General features: G+C 32.9%; 1 long non-coding RNA gene across 1 annotated transcript; it reads left to right on the top strand.

Annotated features, from left to right (window-relative positions):
* Positions 1-1,455: 1,455 nt before the first annotated feature.
* On the top strand, positions 1,456-1,751 carry LOC116420150. Its single transcript, XR_004230425.1, has 2 exons — positions 1,456-1,515; positions 1,680-1,751. It is a non-coding gene; the product is annotated as an uncharacterized LOC116420150 (long non-coding RNA).
* Positions 1,752-19,799: the final 18,048 nt, after the last annotated feature.

The following is a 19,799-nucleotide window of genomic DNA, read 5'->3' as shown; positions in this document are numbered from 1 at the left end:
CTGTGGAAGAGGAAGGAATATATGACCAAAGAAGAACTAGAGATCATTACTGATCACAAAATAGAAAATTTTGACTATACCAAACTGAAAAGTTTTTGTACAAAACAAAACTAATGCAGACAAGATTAGAAGGAAGCAATAAACTGGGAAAATATTTTTACAGTCAAAGGTTCTGATAAAGGCCTCATTTCCAAAATATATAGAGAATTGACTCTAATTTATAAAAAGTCAAGCCATTCTCCAATTGATAAATAGTCAAAGGATATGAACAGACAATTCTCAGATGAAGAAATTGAAACTATTTCTAGCCATATGAAAAGATGCTCCAAGTCATTATTAATCAGAGAAATGCAAATTAAGACAACTCTGAGATACTACTATACATCTATCAGACTGGCTAGAATGACAGGGAAAGATAATGCGGAATGTTGGAAGGGATGTGGGAAAACAGGGATACTAATACATTGTTGGTGGAACTGTGATCCAACCATTCTGGAGAGTGATTTGGAACTATGCTCAAAAAGTTATCAAACTGTGCATACCCTTTGATCTAGCAGTGTTACTACTGGGCTTATATCCCAAAGAGATCTTAAAGAAAGGAAAGGGACCTGTATGTGCAAGAATGTTTGTGGCAGCCCTCTTTGTAGTGGCTAGAAACTGGAAACTGAGTGGATGTCCATCAATTGGAGAATGGCTGAATAAATTGTGGTATATGAATATTATGGAATATTATTGTTCTGTAAGAAATGACCAACAGGATGATTTCAGAAAGGCCTGGAGAGACTTACACGAACTGATGCTGAGTGAAATGAGCAGGACCAGGAGATCATTATATACTTCAACAACAATACTATATGATGACCAATTCTGATGGACCTGGCCATCCTCAGCAATGAGATGAAGAAATCAGTTCAATGGAGCAGTAATGAACTGAACCACTACGCCAGCGAAAAGAACTCTGGAGGATGACAAAAAACCATTACATTGAATTCCCAATCCCTATATTTTTACCTGCCAGCATTTGGATTTCCTTCACAGGCTAATTGTACAATATTTCAGAGTCTGATTCTTTTTGTACAGCAAAATAACCATTTGCTCATGTATACTTATTGTGTATCTAATTTATATTTTAATATATTTAACATCTACTGGTCATCCTGCCATCTGGGGGAGGGGGTGGGAGGAAGGAGGGGAAAAATTAGAACAAAAGGTTTGGCAATTGTCAATGCTGTAAAGTTGCCCATACATATACCCTGTAAATAAAAAGCTATTAAATAAATTAATTAATTTTTAAAAATTTGACTAGCAGATGCATAGTTTTTTATGACTTTGTATAAAAAGGAGAGATCAAAGAAGAAAAGTGATATCAGACCCATGAAATGAAGCAATAATTATTGGCATCATGAGGTAGGAAAGCAGGAAAGCACTGGATTTTGCATGTCTCTCATATATTGCAGAAACGTCCAAGGAATCGTGAATCTCAAGACGTGGATGTGAAAATCACCAAAAAAATAGGTGAGATTTTTTTTTTACTATGTCCTACACAATGACCATTCACATTTCACTTTGCACTTCTTCCTTTCTCTGCCTCTTCTTTTTCACTAAATATTTTCCTTTTCTCCTTGTGTCTTTCCAAATATATTTAATTCCAATCATTTCTCTTTTTTGTTCTCACTCAGCTCTTTCCAACACTCAAGACAAAGGCATCTTAGAAAAGGAGTGTGCCAAAGTAACTGGTGGAATGAGCAAAAGTATGCAACAGTCCTTCACTGTATCCTCTAATCCATCTTGAACCCTATTTGAGCCTACATCAGCTCAGTCTCATCATGAGTTGAGTGAGTCACTTCTTCTCTATGAAGTCTCACTACAATGATCCATTAGATCTTTCCAGCTCTGAAATGATAAAGTTTTGAGAATATGGTGGTTTGGATGAAAATTGAGGAGGCACCAATGTTTCCTTCTATAAAATTTCCCCAAATAAGTATTTGTTGATTCAATTTTTTCCCCTTCCCATCCTCACACTCCCAGTAAGGTAATTATGAAGAAACAAAAGAGAGCATCTAGTAGCTAATCAATCAGTCAAGAGCTTGGTTTTCAAAACAAGCTGGTCTATGAGATCAGAATAACAAAAGTGAGGCAGTCATTATTACCTTCAAGATTTTTTTTATTCTACTAAAGTAACAAAATGTCTAAACTGTCCTATACTTTTATTCTAAATTCCTACAACTTTTGTTCTGTATTTATACACCCATACATACTTGTAAAATAGCTTTGGGCATGGTGGTTTAGCCATGGGATCTGAGGACCTTTATCCAGTCTAAGAATAATATTTCAAGCATTCATTCAAGGATGAGTGTGTTAAGCTTGTGTTAATAACCTTTAATTAGGAACTTGAAAGAATATATTCATTTATTGATGAGTTTGTTGATTGACCTTTCAGAAAAATATAAGAGGCTTCCCTCACCCTTCAGGGCCAAATCATATGGAACTAGGCCTTGGGCTTGCTTGGTTTGAATATGGAGTCCACTTTTCACTCTCAGGTAAGTGAGCAATAGGAAGAGAGTTATTTGTGGCATTGTTCAGAAGGCAGATATGAAAACAAATTAACCTTTCAACTTATGGGAAAGTGAAGGGCAACAGAACCTACTTGTTTGGGGGAATTTAGTAGAATTTGGCTGAAGCACCAATTATATAGTGCAGAAATAAGAGGAAAAGAAGAAAAGGGACCAAGTATTTATTAAATACTTATAACATTCTGAGCACGGTGCTATGTGCTGTTAAAAAGATATATATCATCTCATTTGATTTTTACAACTACCTTCTTTAAGTATAATTATTGTGATCCCCATTTTATAGTTGAAGAAACTGAGGCAGATAGAGATTAAATGACTTTCCTCAGGCACACGGAGTCTGAGGTGAATCTGAATTTAGGATTTTGTAAGACATGTTGGCTCAGACGAGCAGTAAGACTATGTATGATGCAGCAAATGGTTGAAGTTGCCCAAAGGCCAATTTGGTTTGATGACCAGAAAACCTTTTTTATAATTAGAGTTGTTAAGTGCAATAAGCTGCCTTTGAAAGTATTAGATTTCCAATTCTTGAAAAGCTTGAACAAAGACTTGTACAGTCTTCTCAGTTACTTTACAGTAGAGCTTCCTTTTGAGTATTTGTTACATAAAATGAGCACTTAGGTCTCTTCAAACTCTAAAATTGTGCCATTCAGTATAATAATTGCCCATCAAAATGAGGCAAAAGAGATTACTGAACAGGATGAAAGATTAGAACAAACTGAAGTTGAAGTTCTTTCCAATTCACAAGTAATACAAGGCAAGTAAAGAGATTTGAGCTGCTTGATGGCAACGGAACTGCTGATCTTAAGCAAGGTTGAAATCAATTTATGTGTAGTCACTTGTTTTGCAAAGGTCAAAGTAAAGCTCATCTATCATGTAGAAACATCTTTCCCACCACAAAAGATTGTGAGCAGGGTGGACACTTGAGGTGCCATCGACCTGTCTATGATCAACCCCGGTTCAGAACTGTATCTTCAGTAACCACAAAGATCTTTGTGAAGTAGGTGGTGGAAGACATCTCTTTTGTGGCAGAAAAGATGTAGTCTAGAAGCCAAGAAAACTGCACCTCCTCCTCCACTGGAATTAGAATTCTGGATTTCTATATTCCATTGACCAACTTTTAATTTTGATGCATGAAAAATCAGAGGAAAAGTATTCTAGGAAATGATAGGGTGAGAGAGAAAGATAATGTGTAATTCTTAAAATAGTAAATAAGATATGCTTATTTTTCTAGGAACCATCAAGGGATAAAGAGATACAAAACTTAGGTCAGGAAAACTCCAAAAATATAGGTAAGATTGTGCCCAACTGACAGCTTTTTAAAAAATATATTTCTTTATCTTCATTTCTACTTCCATAATATTTTCCTTATTTTGCTCTTTTCTTAACACATATGTACACATAGAGAGTGAGAGTGAGTGAGTGAGTGAGTGAGTGAGTGAGAAAGTGAGTGAGAGTGGATGGAAAAGGGAGTGAGAGTAAAAGAGAGGGTTGGAAAAGAAAAGAGGGTGGGAAAGAGTGAGAGAGAGAATGAGTGTGAGAAAGTAGATGGGAAAGAAGGAAAGTGAGAAAATGAGAGAGTAGATGAGAAAGAATGAGAGTGAGAATGGGTGAGAGTGAGAGTAGATGAGAAAGAATGAGAGTGGGTGAGAAAGAATGAGAATGAGACTGAGAGTGAAAGAATAAAAGTGAGAGAAAAATGAGAATGAGAGTGAAAGTGTGAGTAGGAAAGAGAGTGAGAGTGGGTGGGAAAGGGAGTAAGAGTAAAAGAGAAGGTGGGAAAAGAAAAGAAGAAAGAGTGATGGGGAGAGGGAGATATCTCTCCTGGGAAACAAAAAAGTATTCTCAGTTGCACAGTACCCCATACAAATTAGTCTTAAGCAAGTCTCTATTTCATCACTTCAGATTGTGCAGAAAAAAACATCAGAGACAAAGATGTGCAGAAGACATGTCCCAGTAAGACTGGTGGAAGGATCCAGAATGAAGAACAGAAATCCAGTCCTCTTAAAGATAAGGAAAAGGGAGAGCATTGCAGTCCACCAGTCATACCCCAAATACATTTGATGTTTTAGATACTCTCCTGGACAAACTAAGTGAGGAAAATAATGAACCAAGTCACAACCAAGAGACTGGTAAGTCTTGATCCAAGGTGTTTTATTTTTCATTTATTGGAAAGGATAAATTTTGGTGATTTTCCATAATCTTTTTTTCTCTTCAATTTGTTAACAATATGTACATATGGGTGTGTGAAAAGTTTCTTATAGGGAATGATAACTATCCCAAGATGTAGAAGTAACCTGCTTTTCTACTTTTGAATTGAATTGAAAAGAAAACCATAGATTCATACTTCTGATAATGGCAAGGATCTTGGATTACCCTTAATCAGAATCCCTCATTAGATTGGAGGCAGATTGAAGGAGGGAACAGTCAGAAGGAAAACTTTTTTGAGGAAGGACTGGATGAAAGGAGAGAAAAATAGAATAAACGGAAGGAAATACATTTAGCAATAGTAATTATGAAAAGAATTTTGAAGTTTCTCTGAAGGTTTCATTTCTCAAACATATAGGAAACAGTCAACTTTTATAAGATCCTGTTCCCCAATCAATAAATAATTAAAAGCTATGAAAATTCATATGAACTAATCAAGTGATTTATAACCATATAAAAATATATTAATTATTGACTGGAGAAATGCAAATCAAAACAATTCTGAGATATGGCCTCATACTTATTAGATTGGTTAATAGGCCAGAAAAGGCAAATGAGAAACATTGGAGGAGATTTAAGAAAAATAAGACCTTACTGCATTATTGATGGAATTGTGGACCAATTCAACCATTCTATAGAGCAATATAAGATCTATGGCCATGCATATCCTTCGATCTAGTAACACCATTACTAGATATCTATAAAAAAAAATTTTAAAAAGAAAAAGAAAAGGATTTATATATGCAAAAATATTTATAGCAGCTTTTTTCTGGTGGTAAAGAAGTGGAAATTAAGTGGATCCCTATCAACTGGAGAATGGCCAAAGAAATTGTGCTATGTGGTTGTGATGGAATACCATTATGCTCTCAAGAAAACCAGGAAAGACTTATACCAGATAATACAAAGTGAAATATACTAAATATACTAAGTACAAAGTAACAACAGTATTCTAAATGATCAGCTGTGAATGACTTGGCTATTCTCAGTAATATAATGATTCAAGACCACTCTAAAGGACTCATGTTTTTTTTAATTTTTATAACTTTTAATTGACAGAATCCATGCCAGGGTAATTTTTTTACAACATTATCCCTTGCACTCACTTCAGTTCTGATTTTTCCTCCCACCCTACAGCCCCTCCCTAGATGGCAAGCAGTCCTATATATGTTGAATATGTCGTAGTATATCCTAGATACAATGTATGTGTGCAGAACCAAAGTTTTCTTGTTGCACAGGAAGAATTGGATTCAGAAGGTAAAATAACCTGGAAGAAAACAAAAATGCAAACAGTTTACATTCATTTCCCAGTGTTTTTCTTTGGGTGTAGCTGCTTCTGTCCATCATTGATCAATTGAAACTGAATTAGGTCTCTTTGTCAAAGAAATCCACTTCCATCAGAATACATTCTCATACAGTATTGTTGTTGAAGTATATAATGATCTCCTGGTTCTGCTCATTTCACTTAGCATCAGTTCATGTAAGTCTTTCCAAGCCTCTCTGTATTCCTCCTGCTGGTCATTTCTTACAGAACAATAACGTTCCATAACATTCAGATACCACAATTTACCCAACCATTCTCCAATTGATGGGCATCCACTCAGTTTCCAGCTTCTAGCCACTACAAACAGGGCTGCCACAAACATTTTGGCACATACTGGTCCCTTTCCCTTCTCTAAACGACTTATGTTGAAAAATACAATCTATACCCAGAGAAAGAATTGTGTCTGCATACAGATTGAAGTATACTTGTTTTTCTTGAGGTTTTGGGGTTTTAGGGAAGTCTATGTTTTCTTTCACAACATGAATCTTTATGAAGATGTTTAAAAAAACTGGGAGGAAGGAAGGGAATAGGAAAGAGCAAAGAGGGAGACAGGAAGAAAGTTTAAAGTTCCTACACAATGAAAAAAGAAACTTGATGGGAAAAAAGAAAAATCAACTTGTGACATTTGTCTAAGGTCACAAAATTAGTAAATATCAGGACCAGAATTTGGATCCATATATTCGAATTCTAGAGTCAAGGCTCTTTCTGTTGTGTTCCACATTGTTCTTTAAAGATTGATTTTGTCTTGAAATTGAGGAGAGAAGAGGGGAGGAGAACGATGGGGAGGAGAGATGATGATGAAGACAACATGCAAACATGATATATTTTCAAGTTACATTAAGTTAAATTGGAAGTCATCAACAGTAATAGGAATTGGGAAAATACTGTTGCAGAAGGAAGGTTTTGAGTTGTCTTAAAGGAAGCCAGGAAGTGGAGACAAGAAAGTAGAAAATCCCAAACATTAGAAACAGATAGTAAAAAAAAAAAGCATAGAATCAGGAAATGAAGAGTTGTTTGAGAAAAAAGCAAAAAGAGTAGTATTTGGAGGGCATTGAAATGTAAGAAAGGTAGAAACTTTTCAGGTTGTGAAGAACTTTTAAAGCCAAATAAAGGAGTATATGTTGGACCCTGATGGTAGTGGGGATCTGTGGAGTTAAAGGAACGACATAGTAAAACCTAAGCCTTAAAAAATCACTTTAACTGGTGACTGGAGGATGAACTGGAGTTGGTATTCTGAGAATAATCAGGAAATTACTGCAACATTACAAGCATGAAGTGATGAGGGCCTGTACCAGAAGAGAGAATGTGAAATAGATAAAAGATGTGGCAAACAATAGAACTTGGCAACATTTTGAATAGGAGTAAGATTGATTTGTCTAGGATGACATCTAAGTTGTGAAGAAGTATCAAAGAAACATGCAAACAAGTTTTTAAGTGACAATATCGTGAATTGAGAACACTTCCTCAGTTTTGATCATAGAGGAAGTTGGAAAAGTTATGGTTATGAAAAAAGTTAAGAAAAAGTTATAGTTATAATGAAAACAATTTTGAAAAATGTATATAAACTTCTAAGAATAATACCTTGAAATAACTAATAATGAGGGTATATAAATTCTTGCATGTGTTGTTAAATATTAGTAATGTACACAAAATTCAGTTGAGTTACCAAAGGTCTTACTCAAAGGTTCCTTTTGGTGTTCAGGCCGTGGTAGTAGCCAAATTCTGCCTTAATTCCAAGACTGATTTCAGGATTATTTCTGGGATTCTGAAATTTTATTCATATTATTTCAAATTTTGTTCTTGAGTCATAGAAATAATTCTTTGATCTTAAATCTGGATTTTTCATCATTGTGAATTTGAGTCCTTATAAAATTGAGAAGGATGAAGATATTTTTTCCTTCCGAAAATTCATAATCTTTGACTTAACCAGAAGTTGTCCAGAAATGAACAAGCTGTAAGAGTGTTTTATCAAATTCCCAGAATTTGCCACCAGGAAGAAAAGGTTTTACTTACTTACTCTTCAATTATGGCAAAAAAAAAAAAAAAAAAGTCTTCATTCATGAGCAATTTCATTTTAAGATAAAAAAGGAAAGAAAAAATAAAAATAAATAAATTGAAGATAGTGTCTACTAAAAATGAGTGTGATTGTTTTATAATTGGCATTTTCTCTTCCCTCTTAAAATGGATCTAAAAGCAATTCCAAAAAAGGACTTTCGTACAAGGTTTTGCACAAAGTTTAAGACTATAAAATTAGAAATTAATGCTACTCCCAGGCTATTTCTTTGGAAAAAAAGTAATTCTGTAGAAATTCCTATTCTATGAGAACATTCCTAAAGAATATGACTTCCAAGATTTTGATGCCAAAGTCTCGAAAAAGATCAATGAGATTCTGGTGTCCTTTCTCTTAACTTGCTCTTTCATGAAATATGTTTCTCTCCTTTTGGACAGCCTCATTTTCTAGACTGCAAAGGGCAAAATGTTGTGAAGAGTAGGTATGTCACCCTTTCCTAGTAGAATTTCATGCTTGCCATTTCTCTTTCCTCATTAGGATTAGTGATTTCTGATTCCCAAGTCCAAGGTTCTCAAGAAAAGTACACGAAGAAGAAAGCTTATAGCAATAATACTTCTAGGAAGAGTAAGTTCAAGAAGGAGAATTTAAGTCAACCTAAGAATCAAGAACATAGTGAATTTCAGATTACCAATGACCTCCCGGATCCAATAACCACTCAGCATTACCCCCTGACTACATTTCCAGGAGCAAACAAACAGGATCAGAATGAGGTAACAGGTGAGTCTTTGTCCAGATCTTTTTGAAGAAGAAGAAATGAATTATATTTTATTTTTTCTTTGCCCTCATTTGAGAAAAATATGAAATAAGGCTGAGATATGCATTGTTCATATCAAATAGAAGAGATCTGCTTTATTTTGCTTTCAGATATCTCAAAAGAAAAAATCTTCCCTTTTATGGACACTGATTTTATTTTGAAGAAAGCTCAGTCATTGGAACCTTACTAGAAAAAGAGGGGTAAAAATGATTGAATATAATGTTTCTATTGAAAAAATTAAATATTAATAGAATAATTCAGTTTTGGTACTTTATAGCACATAAAGTTCGAAGAAAGGAATTCCTGCTTGATGTAAGATAATTTTTTAAAAATGAACAAAGTTCAGAAGGCTTTTTTGAAATATTTAAATCATATGAAAAATACATTTTTTGCATGAATTTTATAAAGGTCTAATTAATTTTCATTAACACACTACTCAAACTGATCACTAAAGCTCTTACCTAAGTACTCTGTAAAAATTTCCTGGCAATAGTAGCATCAAAATTTTATCTTCCATTTCAAAACTAATGCTTCATAAATATCTCTGGGTTTCCCCATTTTTCTCACTCTTATTTTTCCAAATCTTTCCTTGGCATCACAGAAGAGATGCTCAGGAATTAAACTTACACAGTTTTTTGAAGTCTGAACACAAGAAAGGCTTTCCCAAAATGAGGGGAAGTACTAATACGTGACCTTCTTGCCCAGGAAATTCAAGATCTCTTCTATCATCCCTAGATATCCATCATCCATTGATCCCCATGAAGAAAAAACAGAAAATTGGTGGAAAAGATCTTGCTAATTTTCAACAAATCTATGGCCCAGAAGAAAGCAAGTCAAAACAGCATGGAGTTCCTGGATCCAGTTTGACTGACTATAAAAGTACAGAGAAGCTTCAATCAAATGTGCCAAGTAATTTCTCACAGAATTATGTTTCCAGCTTTCTTTTTTCTCTTAAAGGATCTATTGTTCATTCTTCCACTTACCCTGCAATTCAAACTAGTGCTAAATAGTTTTAAGAAGACACTTTCTTCCTAGGCTTACCCATGTTTTGATGTCATATTTACTTTTGTTTCTCTCTATTATTTTTACCCTAGATAGAAGCAGACATCCATTCATATGCTACTGATTTATAATTCCTGTCAAACTTGTATTTCTCATTTCTGGCCCACTGCACTCAAGTAGGGACATGTAATTCACTAAGTTAATTAATCAGAACTTAATATTTTGCTGATTTACTTTTCATCCATAGCATATATAAATCTACCTCACCTAAACAGTCAGCTAGAAAACCTGCCATTTCCAGAAACCGATCCGTCCAACGAGCAAGAAAAAGAGCCAAAAGTGAAAAAGAGGAAGAAAAAGAATGAGGTAAGATTGAACAAAATTCCATTGTATTTTGGGTCCACTCAATCCAAAATAATTTTCTGATAATAAGCCTAATCATGAAAAGTTTATGAAATCATTTTAATTTAGACTCCCAAATCATGAAATTATGAAACAAGGTAGACAAAGATTCTTGGATTATCTGTTTCAGTAAGACTATATCCAAGATACAAGTAATTTTCCTAGCTTGGTTTGCCTGTATTTTCTGGCAAATCATCACATGTGCCCACTTTTTCCTACGTAAAAATACTGTGAAGTAAACAGTAACAAACCCTAATTTTCCTTTGTTTCTAAATATTCTCTCAAACATTCCACAATATACCTGAAGACTAAACATTCTCCCATTGTGATGGCATGCTATATTATTATTGTATTTGAAGGCTAGAAAACTCCACAAAAGGAAGAAGGAAGAGGCTCTTCAAATGACCCTGCAATGCCTCTTACAAATGGTTCAAACTATGGTAAGTACATTTCCTCAATCACTCACCTTCTACTAGAAATGTTTCATCTTAGGGAAAACAAATCAAGCAAGCACTTCAGTGTGAACATCTATGATAGTTTGGCATGGTGACTGATGCATTGAGCTACAAATTATTGCCAAAAACATACTTATTTTTGATCCAGAAAGTTACTCTTTTCCCTTTTTTCCCCCTTACAGTATGCCTTCCTACTCAACTATATCACAATCTCAAGATACAGTTAAATTAATCTGTGGCAGCCAAAAAGACCAACTACTGTGGTTCTCTCAGATGTATTCAGATGAGAGATTATCCTGGAGATATGGTCTCATGCTAACTATAAGGCAAATAAGCATCAAAGTATTTGATTTAGCTTGAGAAATGATAGCAATATGAGAAGGGAATCTAATTTTCCATCCCTTACCTATTTAAAAATTTCACTATGCTATGTGCTAGTAATAAAAGTCTAGTTTCTTTGCTCATCAGAATTTCTAGGGTAATGATTAACCAAGAGAGAACTAGATTTAGGAATGGGACATAGATTTTAACTATGCCTTCATGATACTCTTTTAGCTCTACATTCCCAGACCTGGAGTGAGTATTCTATATTCCCAGATCTGAAGAGGTCATAAAACAACTATTATTCTGTTACAGATTTTTGCCATCTATACAGTTAGAATTTTTTAATATTTTTTCAATAATTTTTCAACAATGATGAGGAATGTAAAGAATAAATGAGATACAGACAGAAAGCATGGCTGATAAATCTTTCCTTCATATTAGCATGTAATTTAACTTTTATCTCATTCAATCCACCCTCCAAACTTTTAAGGCATGCTTTACAGTTGTATTCTATATGGTACAAGTCACTCAAGACTTTTTTCAATATTCCAAATATAGGCAGTTTGGCCAATGAAGGTACTTGGCAGATAGCCAGAGAGAGCACTCATTATACCTATTTAGAAAGCCATTCTATTTTTTAATATTCCAATTGCTTATGAAATATTTGCTTATAACATTTCCAATATTTTCCTTAAATTTATGCCTATTGTTCCTGCTTCCATTTCTTGGATGAAGCAAGCCAAATCCAATACAAGTTCTGTAAAATGTACTTTCAAATATCTGATACCATGTTTCACTCCCTACATTTTTTCTTCTCCAGCCTTAACATCTTCCTATTTCCATAAAGAGATCCTTATATGGCATGCTCTGCACATTCTGCATCCTTTTCACCATCACTGTCACCCTCATTTAACTCTGGGACAATTTCTCAATATTCTTTTAAATGTGTAGTTGTCAAAATTGAACATTGAGATCCATATGATAGCTAACCATAAAAAGGGCAAGTTCTCTGCAATTTCCCATTTTCTATCCCTCTCACTATTCTCACTAAGCAGAACATGGTACAATATGAATATTTTCTTTTGTTGTAAAATGAAAGAGATTTACTCACTCTTTTCCTTCCCACAGGAAAAAATTGTAGACAATTTGATGAGAAGCCTAAGAAAATCCAAACATTGAGACAAAAGTGGCAACTTGCAACTTCTTCCCACACTTTGCCTTACCATATCCTCCATGAATCTCCTAAAAAGTCTATAGAATATTTGCCGATGTGGTGATTTAAGTTTGAGCAAAGTCCACCTGGAAAAAAATCATGTCCTGGTGCTAATGGTACAGAGAGAGTCCCAGACTTAGATCAAGGTTTCTTAACATTGTGTGTGTGCCATGAACCCGTAGACTTTCTCAAAGTACAGTTTTTAAATACATCAAATAAAATAGAAAAGATTACAGAGATATCTAATTATATTGAAATAGTTATCAAAAAATGTTTTTAATTCATGGACTCAAGATTAAGAAACCTTGATTTAAAAGCAAGAACTAAGTTCAAGTCTTCAGTTTCTATATCTGTAAAATGATATCTACAATGTCTACCTCACAGGATTCTTGTGAAGATAAACTGAGTTTTATTTTGAATTTCTCCAATTATTAGTTATTTGCACCATCTTCTTCATATGAATATTGATACTTTAAATGTTTTTCCTTAAAAACAGCCTTTCAGTTTTGTTTTGAAAAATAAAATAAAATAAAATAGATGTGATTAGATTAAAAAAAAAAAAAAAACCCAAATTACCAGCATCAAAAATGAAAAAGGTATTTACAATGAATGAAAAAAAAAAGCAATTATTAGGTGCTATTTCATTCAACTATATGCCAACAAAATTGACAATCTAAATAAAATGAATGAACACTTACAAAATTATCAAGTGTCCATATTAAGCAAATAGGAAATAGTATTTAGATTTTTATCTTAGAAAAAAAGAAATTGAATAACACATAGAATTCCCAAAACAAAAATCAAGATCGATTTAGAAGCAAATTCTATGAAACATTTCAAGAAATGTTTCTATCTAATCCTTTGAGGCATAAATATGCTCTTAGTACTTAAAGAAAACAGAATAAAAAAATAAAGCAAACTATAGACCAATATTACCAATTATTATTGATGTAAAAAAGTTAAATAAAATATTAAGGACACTAAAACTGCATATCATAAGACTCGTATAATATGACAAGGCTGTATTTATTCCAGGAATGTAGGACTGATTTATTATTGGAAAAATTATAAACAAAATTGAACTTATTAATAAAAAACAACAGATGTAGAAAATGTTATATCACTCAATTCCTGTTAAAAATATGAGATACATCACTTCTTTCCTTAAAATCATAAGTAGAACCTATTTAAAATCAAGAGCCAGCCCTATATATAATGGAGATAAACTAAAGGTCTTTCCAATAAGAATAGGGATAAGCTATATTTAAGTTATATTTAAACTTTGGAAGACTATATTAAAAGTACTTTGCAAACTATGCTTAAAAGTTTTCAAACTGTGCATACCCTTTCACCCACAATGTTACTACTGGCTTATATCCCCAAGAGATCTTAAAGAAGAGAAAGGATCTGTATGTGCAAGACTGTTTGTGGCAGCCCTGTTTGTAGTGGCCATCAATTGGAGAATGGCTGAATAAATTGTTGTATATGAATATTATGGAATATTATTGTTCAGTAAGAAATGACCAACAGGATGATTTCAGAAAGGCCTGGAGAGACTTACATGAATTGATGCTGAGTGAAATGAGCAGAACCAGGAGATCATCATATACTTCAACAACAATACTATATGATGATCAATTCTGATGAACGTGGTCCTCTTCAGCAATGAGATGAACCAAATCGGTTCTAATGGAGTAGTAATGAACTGAACCATCTACACCCAGCGAAAGAACTCTGGGAGATGACTAAGAACTATAACATTGAATTCCCAATCCCTATATTTTTACCTGCCAGCATTTGGATTTCCTTCACAGGCTAATTGTACAAGATTTCAGAGTCCGATTCTTTTGTACAGAAAAATAACAGTTTGGACATGTATACTTATTTTGTATTTAATTTATACTTTAACATATTTAACATGTATTGTTCATCCTGTCATCTGGGGACGGGGTGGGGGAAGGGGGGAAAAATTGGAACAAAAGGTTTGGCAATTGTCAATGCTGTAAATTACTCATGTATATAACTTGTAAATAAAAGCTATTAAAATTTTAAAAATAAATATGCATCCAGATAATATTTTTAAAAGTACTTAGAAATCCTAGAGAGACAATTAAAAATGAATCAATGAACAATTTCAGCTTCAGAATATAAAATAAATCATATAAACAATCAGGATTTCTGTATACTACTAGCAAAAATCCAGCAGGAAGAGATAAATTCCACTTAAAATAACTAAAGTATAAAATACTTTGGAGCCTACCTAAAATCTCCATAACAATTAACACAATTACAAAACACTCTTTACACTTCACACAAATTAAGACAGATATAGAGAAATATGAAAAATCTCGCAAATAGGCCAACTCAATATAATAAAAATGACAATATTACCTATATTAATTTACTTACTCAGTGTCATTCCAATCAAACTATGATTTTACAAATAACAATGTATCTGGAGAAACAAAAGGTCAAGAATATAAGGGAATTGGTGAAAAGAAAGTGGGAAGGAATAAGGGAACAGAGATTGACCAGATTATCAAACTAAAGTTATAATCAATCAAAATAATTTCACAATGGGTAAGAAATAAAACAAATTGATCAGTGGAACAGGTTAGGTACACAATATACAAAAACAAGTAGCAAGCACAGATTGTTTTACTCACCCAAAGATTGCTAGCTTTTGGAGCAAAAAAGCATTAAGGAAAAAGAGCTGTTGAGACAACAGGAAAGTAGCCTGTCAGAAAGCATCTCTAGACCAATATCCTACAACGTATACTCTAAATTGGTATGATTCGTGATTCAAACATAAAGAGTAACATCACACACAAATTAGAAGGGCATGGAAGAAAATGGCAGATGAATGGATAGGGCCAGAGTTCATGATCAAGGAATTGAGAGGTTCAAAGGAGATAAAATTGAAATTTTTCATATTTTTTCTACAAACAAAACTAACGCCTCTAAATCTATAAAAAGAAGTAGGAAATTAGGAAGGGGGAATCCTTACAGCAAATTTCTCTGATTTCTAAGATATATAGAAAACTGAGTCAAATTTTTAAGAAAAAAGTCATATGCCCAAATAGCAAATAGTCAAAGGATAAAAACAGGCAGTTTTCAGAGGTAGAAATCTAAGACGTATAGTCATCAATAGTTAAAGAAATGCAAATTAAATCAACTACCTCATAACCAGATTTCCAAACCCGACCCCTCCAAAAAAAGACAAATGCTGTAGGCAATGTGGAAAAAAACAAAACAAAACAGGTACACTAATGCACTATTAGTGGAACTATTAACTGATCCAACCATTTAAAAAGAAATTTACAACTGCACCAATAAATCTATTCAACCATATATACTATTTGGCCCAGCAATATTATTACTAAATTTAAATCCTAAAGAAATCAGAAGAAAAGGGAAAGGAGCCATATGGACAAAAATATTTATAGCGGCTCCTTGCATGATGGTGAAGAATTGGAAAGCAAAGGAGTTCTTATTATTTGAAAAATAGCGGAACCATTTTTGTTATGTGAATATACTAGAAAATTATTTTTCTTTAGGAAAAGATGGCAAATATATCAGAGAAGTCTGCATAATATGAACTGATATAGATTGAAATGAACAGAAAGCACAAAACAATTTAAATGAAGACAGCAACATTGAAATGCAAAAAATTTTGAAAGATTTAAATTTGATCAATAAAATAATTAACCATTATATTGCATTGAAATTTATGATGGGAGAGCATCTATCAAATCTGCTTTCAATGCTTGAGAATTGACTCAAAGTGGAAAAAAGAGAAATACCTTTTTGGAAAATGGTCTTTTTATGTGTTGATTTCACTTGACTGTATTTATTTGTTCATGTTTTTCTTTCCTTAGTCTTTTTTTTTAATGGAGTATTTAATGAAAAAGAGTTAGCAATAGTGATACTGAAAGGAAACCATCGAAACATTTGAATGCACAGAAGGACATTCAGAAGGAAGCACAAATTTAAAAGGATAGCTTTGAAAGGAATTATTTTTGCTAAAAATAACTACACAGCATGAAACGGATATACAATTTCATAAGCAATTCTCCTTTGTGTTTTCAGCACTGTATATAGAAATGCTCTTTTTTAGTGTATATGTTCAGAATAAAAAATAACTTAAAGAAAAACAATCACTGAGGAGATTGACCAAAATGGAAAGCATTTCCAAATAGGAAGCAGCAGTACAGTTCAGCTCTCTTTTACAACTCCTCCAAAAAGATCAAGGAACAGCACAAGACAGATTAATTATAGGAAATTCAGGGGAGGTTGAAGAACATTTTCCCAGATACATATGGATTCAGTCCATAGGCTAGTAACTAGGTCAGGGATTTTAGAGGTGGGCTTATGGTTTTTTCACTCTCCTTCTTGATCTCTAAAACCCATCTCTAAGCTTGCTTTGTATAGCTCCAGATATCCACAGTTTAGAAACCAAGACAGTAAAATTCTGTTAACACCAAAAAATAGAGTTTCAAGGGAAAATATAGCTTATGTACATGAAATGATGTAATTTTTCAAAAAGAGCTCAAAATCATATAATCTGATCTATATAGGAATGAATTGGGGAAGAAATGAGTTGCTAGGAGGGACTTGAAAGAAAAATTAAAAAGTCTACAACAAAACTTGGAAGAAAGCTTTGGCCATTGAGATGAGTGTGACTATCTTGATCTAGGGATATATTCAAAATAATTTCAGACTTAAAACAAAGATGATTGTTGAAGTTGTCACTAAATTTGGTTATGAACCACATACTTTAAATATTAAAAATAATTTGTAAAGACTTTGCCATCTAGATACCTAACTGGGTTAAATGCCGAAATAGAATGACTTACTAACAAATTTGAATAAGCATAAAATCATTATTATCAAATAAACCACATGGTTTATCTTAAAAGTATTTTAAGGAAGTAAAGAATTACTAACTAATCTATTATTTGGCATCTAAAAGTACAATTTCAGTTTACCAGTCATCTGAGAGGGAAAAAGTCCTAATCAACAACAAGAGAATTACAGTGGCTTCTTTTGCTAAAGTGAGAAAATTGCTAAAGTTGTCAGAGGAAGAAGAGTTTTCCACTATAAGAACAGATATTGGGTCACAGCGTCCCCATTCTGATGAACTTGATTTTACTAGGAAGCTCTTGAACAGACAAGGGTTTTTGTTTGTTTTTGAGGGTTTTTGCGGAGGCAATTGGGATTAAGTGACTTACCCAGGGTCACATAGCTAAGAAGTAGTGTCTGAGGTCAGATTTGAACCCAGGTCTTCCTGACTTCAGGGTGGTGCTCTATCCACTTGAACCACATAGCTACCCCCAGACAAGTGTCTTTACCAAACCTCGCCAATGAAGATACATAATCCAAAATTACAATATTACCAAATGATAAAGATTGTAAGTCATGATTTTGCTTTTCTCAGAATCCAGATTGTGAAAAATCATAAAGAATAGTAGTCTTACTTCAGGTGGCTTAAATCCCACCATATACATCCCTACAATTGTACCACAGTTACCTTCTCCACCTCTACCACCTTCCACTTTCTTCATTGGGATTACCCAGAAGTGTGTTTGCCATTGATCTGATCAGAGAGAGCAGAGGAAAACTAATGATGAAAATCAAAATAACCTGAAGAAACTCTAGGTATCAAAATATGCTAAAAATCCTAAAAGACATAACAATGTAAAACTTGGCTCTGCAAAAAAGTTAGAGTAAAACCTAACCACAATGTATCCTGCTGATCTTGAAACCATAATTGCAAGACTTTTGAAAAATGTCTTTATGAAGTTATATTCAAATATAATTGAAGAATCCATTCCAAAGATGGAATCAATGACCACTTCAGAAACAATGTTGCTTGGTCCACATGGATGAAGTCTACAGATCCACATCTTTCATTGAAAACATTAAGTATTTTTAAACAGATAAGTACTTTGTTGAACTGTGGTTTAGTTAAGGCTGGTGGAAATCAAAACTAGGAAATTCTTTTTTTTTTTTTTTTTGTAAAAATGAAATCAAAAATTTTCTTTTTTTTTTTTTTTTTTCTTCTTAAGGATGATTTTTATTTTTTATTTTTTTTTTAATTTAATAGCCTTTTATTTACAGGATATATACATGGGTAACTTTACAGCATTAACAATTGCCAAACCTCTTGTTCCAATTTTTCACCTCTTACCCCCCACCCCTCCCTAAATGGCAGGATGACCAGTAGATAAAACTAGGAAATTCTTGACTCATTTTCAGTGAGTGCTTTTTGTAAAAACCAAATAGTAAATAATGACAAAAACTTTTTTTTTTGGTTTACAAAAGATAGCAAAATTCAAATCCATTCATAGAATATGTACATTCAGATGACATTTAATGTATCTAACGTACTCAGGTCACAAAAGTCAGGTTTTTAGAAAAGAAAAAACACTTAGATTCAAGAAATGTATAGACATCTGAAATTTTAATTACTAAATATTAATTTATCTGAATGAATTTTGGTTTTACCCCTTTTGGTTTAATAAATAGCACACTAGAAATAGTTCAGTTTTCATTTGTTAATTCTAAAATGTCAGGATAATGGAATATTTCTCCAAAAGAAAATCATTTTGAAAATGAATAATGTTTGTATGTTCCCAAAAGTGTTAATCAGCTTAGTAAATCTTACTAATTACTTACTATATTATTGCTTAATTTATCAGTAAGATTAATAACTAACTTCTTAGTAAATGGTCATGTTCTGTTTCCTAGAAAAATAAGAAAGCAGAATTCTTAGTTATTAATGTTAATTTTTTGCATATTTCTTCACCTGACAAACTGAAGTAAAAGTAGAGACAGTGCTTTAAATCTTCAGTCATGATTTGTTTTTAACTCATTAAACTTAATTGCTAATTTCTTAGGGGAAAATGCTGCACTTTAATGGGTGCAGGAGAGAGAGGAAGTGTGAAATATCAATTATTAAAGAAATTTTTTATGTACAAAGTTTTTATTATTTAGCTTTAATTTTGAACTGTGTTTTCTTATTTAGATTTGCTGTTAACATACATTTAAAGTTCTAAGTATTTTAAAAGGCTACTTAATAAAAATTGAGAGAATATCTGCTTTCATAAATATTTTTCCCTCTGAGAAGTAAATATTTATTATGGTATTGAACTTAGACCTGTGAAATTTTTTTTAATTTAAATTTAAAACATCATTTAAATGAACTTAAGCCTCTGCACAGCTTTAAAGACACTTCTAAAATCAAACCATTTTGCCTTTTTTACTGAAATAATAAATTCCATGAAAATAATAATAGACCAAAGAAATTTACTTCATAAGACAATAAAAAATAGTAAGACAAAGTAAAAAGAGTGAAAAAAGATGTGAAAGGTATGTCACACAAAAACAATTGCCTTAGGAAATAGGTGAAGGAGAGTAATTTATCAATCATTGGACTATTTGATGACATAACCAAAAAGGAGTGAGTGTGTGCATGGA

The sequence above is a fragment of the Sarcophilus harrisii genome, chromosome 6 (assembly GCF_902635505.1).
Source record: "Sarcophilus harrisii chromosome 6, mSarHar1.11, whole genome shotgun sequence".
NCBI lineage: Eukaryota > Metazoa > Chordata > Mammalia > Dasyuromorphia > Dasyuridae > Sarcophilus > Sarcophilus harrisii.
Note: the sequence above shows the minus strand (reverse complement) of the source record. Positions and strands in the feature narration are given on the sequence as shown.